Source organism: Monopterus albus, unplaced genomic scaffold, assembly GCF_001952655.1.
Source record: "Monopterus albus unplaced genomic scaffold, M_albus_1.0 scaffold122.1, whole genome shotgun sequence".
Taxonomy (NCBI): domain Eukaryota; kingdom Metazoa; phylum Chordata; class Actinopteri; order Synbranchiformes; family Synbranchidae; genus Monopterus; species Monopterus albus.
The window spans coordinates 1,017,142-1,024,371 of NW_018128002.1; the positions used below are offsets into that span (position 1 = coordinate 1,017,142).

At 39.7% G+C, this 7,230-nt stretch overlaps 1 protein-coding gene across 4 annotated transcripts in view; it reads left to right on the forward strand.

Annotated features, from left to right (window-relative positions):
* The first annotated feature begins 201 nt into the window (after nt 1-201).
* The window catches only part of sbno2b (strawberry notch homolog 2b), a 78,519-nt gene continuing 71,490 nt past the window's right edge, over nt 202-7,230 (forward strand). For all 4 annotated transcript variants that reach the window (XM_020612235.1, XM_020612238.1, XM_020612236.1 and 1 more), the window contains exon 1: nt 202-362. The gene's annotated coding sequence lies outside the window, so the exon portion shown is untranslated. The remainder of the gene's footprint in view (nt 363-7,230) is intronic.

The window sequence follows — 7,230 nt, forward strand, 5'->3', positions numbered from 1 at the left end:
GTTAATGTTTTGTAAAAGGGCCAATAACTAATATGTACCGCGTTAAATTCTTGTCTCATCTGCCACCATCTGTATTTATTTATACCAACAGAAGCACTGGTTCAAATGTGCCGGCATGACTATGATGAACTATTTATGGCTGTTTTCTGCTCGCGATCAACATGCGGCATTGCGCGTGACGACAGCGGCGGAAATATTTTTCGCTATTCAAAATGGCACCGTCTCAATCAGGAAGTGGAGAAAACAACTAAGAAGAATAAGTTGGATAAAATTCCTAATTTGTAATACTTTGACGCGAATCTATGTTCAACATCAGCCCAGGTGATCGGGGTTCGGATTGCGAATAAAGTAACACATTAACGGTAAGTGTAATTCGAGGAAATAGGCTAATGAAAAGACGAGCGACACATCGGCAATTGCCTTATAACAAGATGCGCTGTGGGAAGCCTCTCCTAGGCGCGCACGTTTTTTACGACGGGCTACGCCGCTTCTTCGGCGATTGCCTTGAGTTAAACGCCGTCAGAGGAGACTTTATCTGTAAGCTAAGACCGAAAGAAAGAGTAGCGTTAATGATATTTCTGAATCACTGTGCCAGTGTTAATAAAGGCCAGCAGCTAACTAAGCTAGCTGGTTAACGATACTTAGCAAACGTAAGGGCTTTGATATAGCTAACCAGCAAGTTAATGCGACTCATGGGCTCATCAGACATTTATACTTTTAAATAATATACTTTGTGTGCAAGCCACGCGAACTAAAAATACCATACTATAGAAAAACATTTTTGATGTTGACGCTTTCTGTACCAAAGTAAATAGCAGTGTTATCCCTTAACCTTCCCAGACAACGTACAAAACGAGTATACCCAGTCAGAAAACTGCTATGTGCTATGCTAATATAGCTAGCACAATTCGCTATTAGAAGCACGCCTTGTATTAGACAACTAATATGGGCTCTGTGTGTATTTTGCTGTTCATGGTTATTGCCCAAGATATTGAAGTGAATAAATCAGAAATGCTATGCAGTGAACGATAGCTTGCCTGCTAACGCTTGTTAAATGTCGTTCGGCAAGCTAACAGTAGTGGCAGTAACACTAACCTAAAGCTTGGGTTGCTTTTTGTCTTTTGTGCCTCTGTACCTTTCTTCAGAGAAAGCCACAGTTAGCCTCACTACGGTATTATTTGTATGGAAACGTTACATTAAGTCCACGATACATTTACTTCAATTGATAAATAGACATACACAGGGAAATAGTATCCAGCGCTAGTTGAATTGCAGGGAAAGGAATGTGGCACTATAATTCCAGGGCACCGGGACTTGCTTGAAAATTACTGTAGTTCTCTCGGACCTTGGGAGGTATCGAACCTCAGTTTGTGCCTGTCGTTTATTATTAGCATTGTACTGATAAACGAGGCAGGAAAGTAAAATCTAAGTAGCAGTTGTAGGCTTTCTTAGTAATAATATACTGTACTTTGATCCTCGTTCTCTGCGCAGTCACTGTTATAATGCTGACTAACTCAATGCTCCATATAGAACACATGAATAAATCCCCACGTTTACCTTGTATTAAATAGCGTTGGAGCTGAATCAAAGGCCTAGCAAGAAAGAAGTTGTTATACTGTAGTCATTATAATTAACTATACATTACAGCATGACATTGTGATGTATTAGTAACAGTCACCAGAATTTTAACACCACACTTGTATTTTCTTGAATTTTGTAGCTTTTATATTAAAAATAAATACATGATCTACAAAAGGTGGTTTAATATGTGACAGAAACCAAACAAAATGGGATAACTGGTAGTGAGTCAGACAACTGGAGGACTGACCAGGTGGAAAGCTCCCCAGGGCTATCCCCCTAGATCTTTTCTTTGCTGTAATTTTTACTCTTTAGTTTCCAGTGAGTTGCTGCCTGCAGCCAGGGCTTGTAAAGCCTCATGCAAGCCATTTCACAGAAGGTAGCCACAGTGTCTGGCTATTTCTCTAATTGTGTAATTTAGTGCCGTTAACCCTATGGTCTGGATGTGGTCAAGGGTGTCATTTGCTGTCATATCCAGAGAGGCTGTTGTAAGTTGGACAGTCACTCAGACAGCTAGGTGGAAACACCACTCCTTTTTTTTATTGTTGTTGTTGGTTTTTTTTTGTTTGTTTGTTTGTTTCACTGATCTACAGCCTACACTGAATGATTATTAGACACCCTTTCTCAGACACAATCCTGTCATATGTGCTCTTTTGTTTTTACTGTGTGTACCCAAAATAAAAGTAATTCACAAAAACATATTTCACAAATATAATACTGGCTACTTTTGGCAAGGCAAACTAGTGTGCCATTTAATATTTTAGATATATGTGTGGACACCTGCCTCCTGTCCAGGGAGAGCAATAGTAATAAAGCTGATCTCTGAACAGTGCTTGTTTGTGTTCAGCCGTGTGGGTGAGAGGTCAGTTGCATGTGCTGCACAATTCCCCCTATTCCAATTTCTCACTGTGTCAGTTGATGGTTGCCTGACCTGCAGAGACTCTGAGGGTCACATTGCATTGGACATGTTGACATTGTGTTTAGATCCTGCAGGATGTGGAAGGATGATACACAGAGATCATGGGGGTATTTCACAAAGCGGGATTAGCAAGTAGGTCAGATAACTTTGAAATATCCCCTGAAATGTCAGCTAATTTTAATATTTACCAGGTAGTAGTATGTTTTGTTTTTTGTTTTTGGAATGAGCCCCAACAGCTGTGATCTGTGGCTTATGCCACTGCTCTCTGTTGTCTGGCCTCCATTCTCCCCCTCCCTTCGTCTTTGCTAGCCCCTTTTTCCCTCCTCTCTCCATTTGGTGCCAGTGATAAATTTAATTTATGTCCCTTGGGCTGATTAGAGTGAGAGTGAAAAATGTGGATTGGAGGAGGGGAATTGTGTCTAGGTAATATGTTTGATTCAGTTCCTGCATTCCTGGAATCTGGCTTTCATTAGATAATAGTTCATGTATTAAACATAACATAGATGTTTGTTCAGAAGAGAGAGAACAAAGAACAAATGGAGGTTGTTAGGAATACAGTATGCAACGATAGTGTTCACTTCTACACTGTGTCAGGAAACAAAACAGGTCCTTTATCTGTTTGAGTATCCCATGTCCAGACCTGGAGGCTATGCGGCTCTCTCCCAAGCCACATAAGAGATGGCCAAGAGTAGGAGAACATGCCACTTTCTGGCATTCCTCACGACTTTGCTTTATGGTTTTCTGTGGAAAAAGTGTCATCATCCTGAGAAATGTGGTGAATTCAGAATGGAGCTCACCCAGAAGGAATTGTGAGAGAAATATTAGTGTCCACATTGATGGATTTCTGAGTTATTTTGTGTGCCATTGTTTCAGTTATCATCTTGGATTAATACAACTTTTGACTGGTAGTTCAAGGTCTTTTATGTAATAGTTAACACACTTACATACTTGTGATCTACTGTTTCTCAACACAAGGCATATGTCTTGCATCTGATTCTTATAGCAGACTTGAAGACTCTTATTATTCTTGTGTTATGCTTTTTTATATATAAAAGATGAGAGCATCAAATGTTTCATGCTAAGAAATAATGCAAGTTACTACCTCTTATTTTCTGTCTAATCACTTCTGAGTGCAATTGTATTTCATTGTAAAGCATCCTCACTCACACTCACAAGTTCAAAAATATACAAATCTAAACATAAGAGAACATATAGAGTTAATGCAATAATAATGCTGGATTTCAAATTTCTATTAAAGTGATTTGCATAGTTAGACTGATACTGGATTTTTTTGTTTAAAAATAACAGAAAGTCACCTGAAAGTAATCTATTATTATGCATAATCTATTTTAGATAAGGCTGAATTATGAAATCTGTTTTTTAAAGAATTGTGACCAAGATTTGTACTAAGTGAGGCACTTCTCAGTGGGAATTGAATTGCTCAGCACTTCTTTCTAAACATATCTTTGGCATTGCTCTGCTGCGCATTCTTGTTACTTATCAGCAGACCTACTTATATACAGTATCTGCAACTAAGTAATAAGCTTAGAAATGCACTGTATAGAGGAAACATACTTTGCACATCCACACATATGATGCCATTCTTAATTTAAAGATATTTTTAGCCTTTGGGACAAAATCTCAACTTCACAGAAACCTTTAACCTTTGTCTTGGGTCAAATAGTGAACATGAAAAAAGCCCCTTTCCTCTCCTGCACTCCCATATACACACACACACCAGCTCAGACAGGGTCTGGACAGTGTACTGTACTGTTAAATGTGCACTCTAGATATTTTGTTGGAAGATGTTAAATTTTCCTGCACTAAACATCTGTCCTGATGTCTGAACAGTACATACGCCGTGAAGAGTTATTTACACTGTATATCCAACTAAAAACAGCTTGTAGAAATGTCATGTACTGTATGTTTGATAAAATTGTTATATCTCAGATGTGATCAAAAGAACACAGGACTGTTAAACAGGGACAAGTCCGCCATCTCATGTGAGATAGAAGACACCAAAGTTTGGAGTCTGTTCATCAGTACGATAGCAGACTCAGTGGACCCCTTCGGTTCCCGGCTGAGCCTCACACATCTTAGAAAAGTGGCACAAACACACAGACAGGGTCTCTGATGCTGTGCACATGCTGCAATATTCTTACGCCTGCCAGTGAAGTGAGGTCAGTCTGAGTGGAGTAGATTACTGTCTGGATTTGAACAACAGTAGGGCAGAGTTCAGAAAGCTGGAACAGTTACACTGGCAACTTAGCTCACAGACTTTCACTGCAGAACATTTACTGCTCTGTAGTTCTTTTCAGCACAATACCATAAAATATGTGTAAGAAGTACCATTTTGAAACACGTTTGCTCTGGTTTCCATTTCAGGATAAGTTTCAGTAGGTGTTTGCTTCTTGTTCGGGTATGTGCCATTCATTACAATATTTGGACAATGTAGTCCAGATTTTGCTTCCCTGTGCTATGTTGTCTGTAAAATGGCTTCAGCCTCACATCATGACTGACTCTATGGAAAACCACAACTGAGAGGGGTAGGTAGTGGGTGGAGACTCAGAGGCAGGGAACCAGCTGCCTCAAATCAGCAGCAGAATCCATTGGGGGTCAGACTGGGTGAGAGGCAACAGCCAACGTCACCGGTTTGCTCTGACAGGAGGGAAGGAGAAAGAAGAATGAATATAAGGAAAATGTGGTCATGGACACACATAGTGGGATGGGTACACTGCAAGAGATGGATTGTGATGGAAATAAGGATACAAAAGGCTGTTAGTAAAAAAAAAAAAAAAAGACAGCAGCATAGGGATTGAAATGGGGAAGTAGACAATATTGGTAAAAGAATACAGGGCCAGTAATGGATACAGTGAGAATATGGAGTGGGAGGGTGACAGAAATGTAGAAGGAGAAGGTCCACATTTTGAAAATCAAAAAGGCCACTATGACTAGACTACATTATTGAGGTTGGCAATACTGTATCTGACCCAGACAGATAAAGCAAACTCCACCACAAGAAAAACAGTAGCATGATTTGCATATATAGCTGAGGGAAAGAATCTATAGCTTGCACTTTAATTACATACAAAAGCAAAACACCAGTAATTACTTTGTGGAAAATAAGTTATTGCAGTAGTCACACACAGCTAACATGTAATCGTTCTTCTGTTCTGAGGAAGTTAGATGTCAGAGGAAAACAGGGCAAAGAGGCAGCTAAGTGGATGGATCTCTCTTTGATGCAGTCAGCATCTGATCTATGTTTGGTGGCTGCTGGTGGTGATGGTAGAAGTCGAGGGATTTGCTTCTAAATGAATGTCATCAAGCCACTGTAAACCATTGTTTTTGATCTTTTTCAACATCTCTGCTCTTTGCACCTTTCTCTTACAGTTGTCACTGTCAAACTTGGACCTCAGCTTTCTTTTCTCCTTGCTCCCTGGTCCTCTTTCTCTATCTGCCTGTTTCTCTTATCGACTGCAACAAAGGCGTTCTTTGAGTCACGAGAGCTCGATTAAGTTCCCCTTTTATGTATAAATGGCTTTAATGTGTAATTCAGCTGGTGTTTGTGGGCACAGATGTATTCATCATCATCATCATCATCCATGGTGCTGGCAAAATGATAAAAAGGTGCTGGATAGCCGCTTGGAGTGGGTTAATTAAGTCTAATTAAGATTAATCTTTATTCCTTTGTGGGTAGCTAAATCTCTGAACCCAGCTTTTCTGTTAGACCAAATCATTGATATGACTACCTGTTTTTTCAGTGTATTCCTGTTTGCTGTCCCAGTCCAGTGAACTGCTTTGATGAATATTTAAATGGGCAAAATGTAATAACAATAGGCTTCTTAAAACTTAAAAATTTGTTTCCATTTCCTGGCTTTTTATAAGACAACAGATTCAGTTACACAGTCATTCGATCATTAGTCTCTTTCCAGGGTTCTACCCAGTACTAGTCTGTTCACAGCCCCTTTATGGCAATGTCCACAATGCTGAATGGAGATTCTGTTTGTGGGGACAATAATTGGAATAGATAGTTCACAAATGTCTATGTTCTTCCATGTATCTAAGGATATGCATCATGGATGCATGCATTTGTTCATGTGCATACAGAGCAAGTATAGACCTTTTGTGTTGAAAAAAGGTGATTAATAATGTAGGCTGTTTTAAATGATGGGTCCCTGTGTTTTCCTGAGGAGTAACTTGTTCCTTTTATTAATATTTTATCACAGTAGCTAATGAATCCAGCCAGTATGGGCAATCATAACCAACTAACAGCCCCCTTGCTGCTCTGGTGTAAAGCAGCTGGGCCTCTGATCATTCCTAATCTGATTACTGGTGATGCCAATAGACTTAGATTGGTGATGAGTGAGTGTTGTGCATTGGATTGAATGAACATGTTAGCCAGCTTGTTAGTAGTGAAAACAGATGAAGACTACAAGAGGAGAGTGACAGATGCCAACAGATGGCACATAAGAGATGTGTGTATGCTTGCATGTACCTGTGTTACTTTTTAAAAGTGTTGGAGAACAACCCTAGAGAAATGTATAATTACTTAAGAGATGCAAAATGGCTACAAAGGGCAATTGAAAAGAGATGCAAAATGATCACAAGAAGATTCAAAATTACCACAAAGAGGCACTGTCCTTTTCAGTTTGAGGCCTTGTTGCTAAACAGCTGCATAAGGGGGGGCTTTTGCATGTCTGTGACCAGGGGCCCTGTACAGTATATGGTCACAT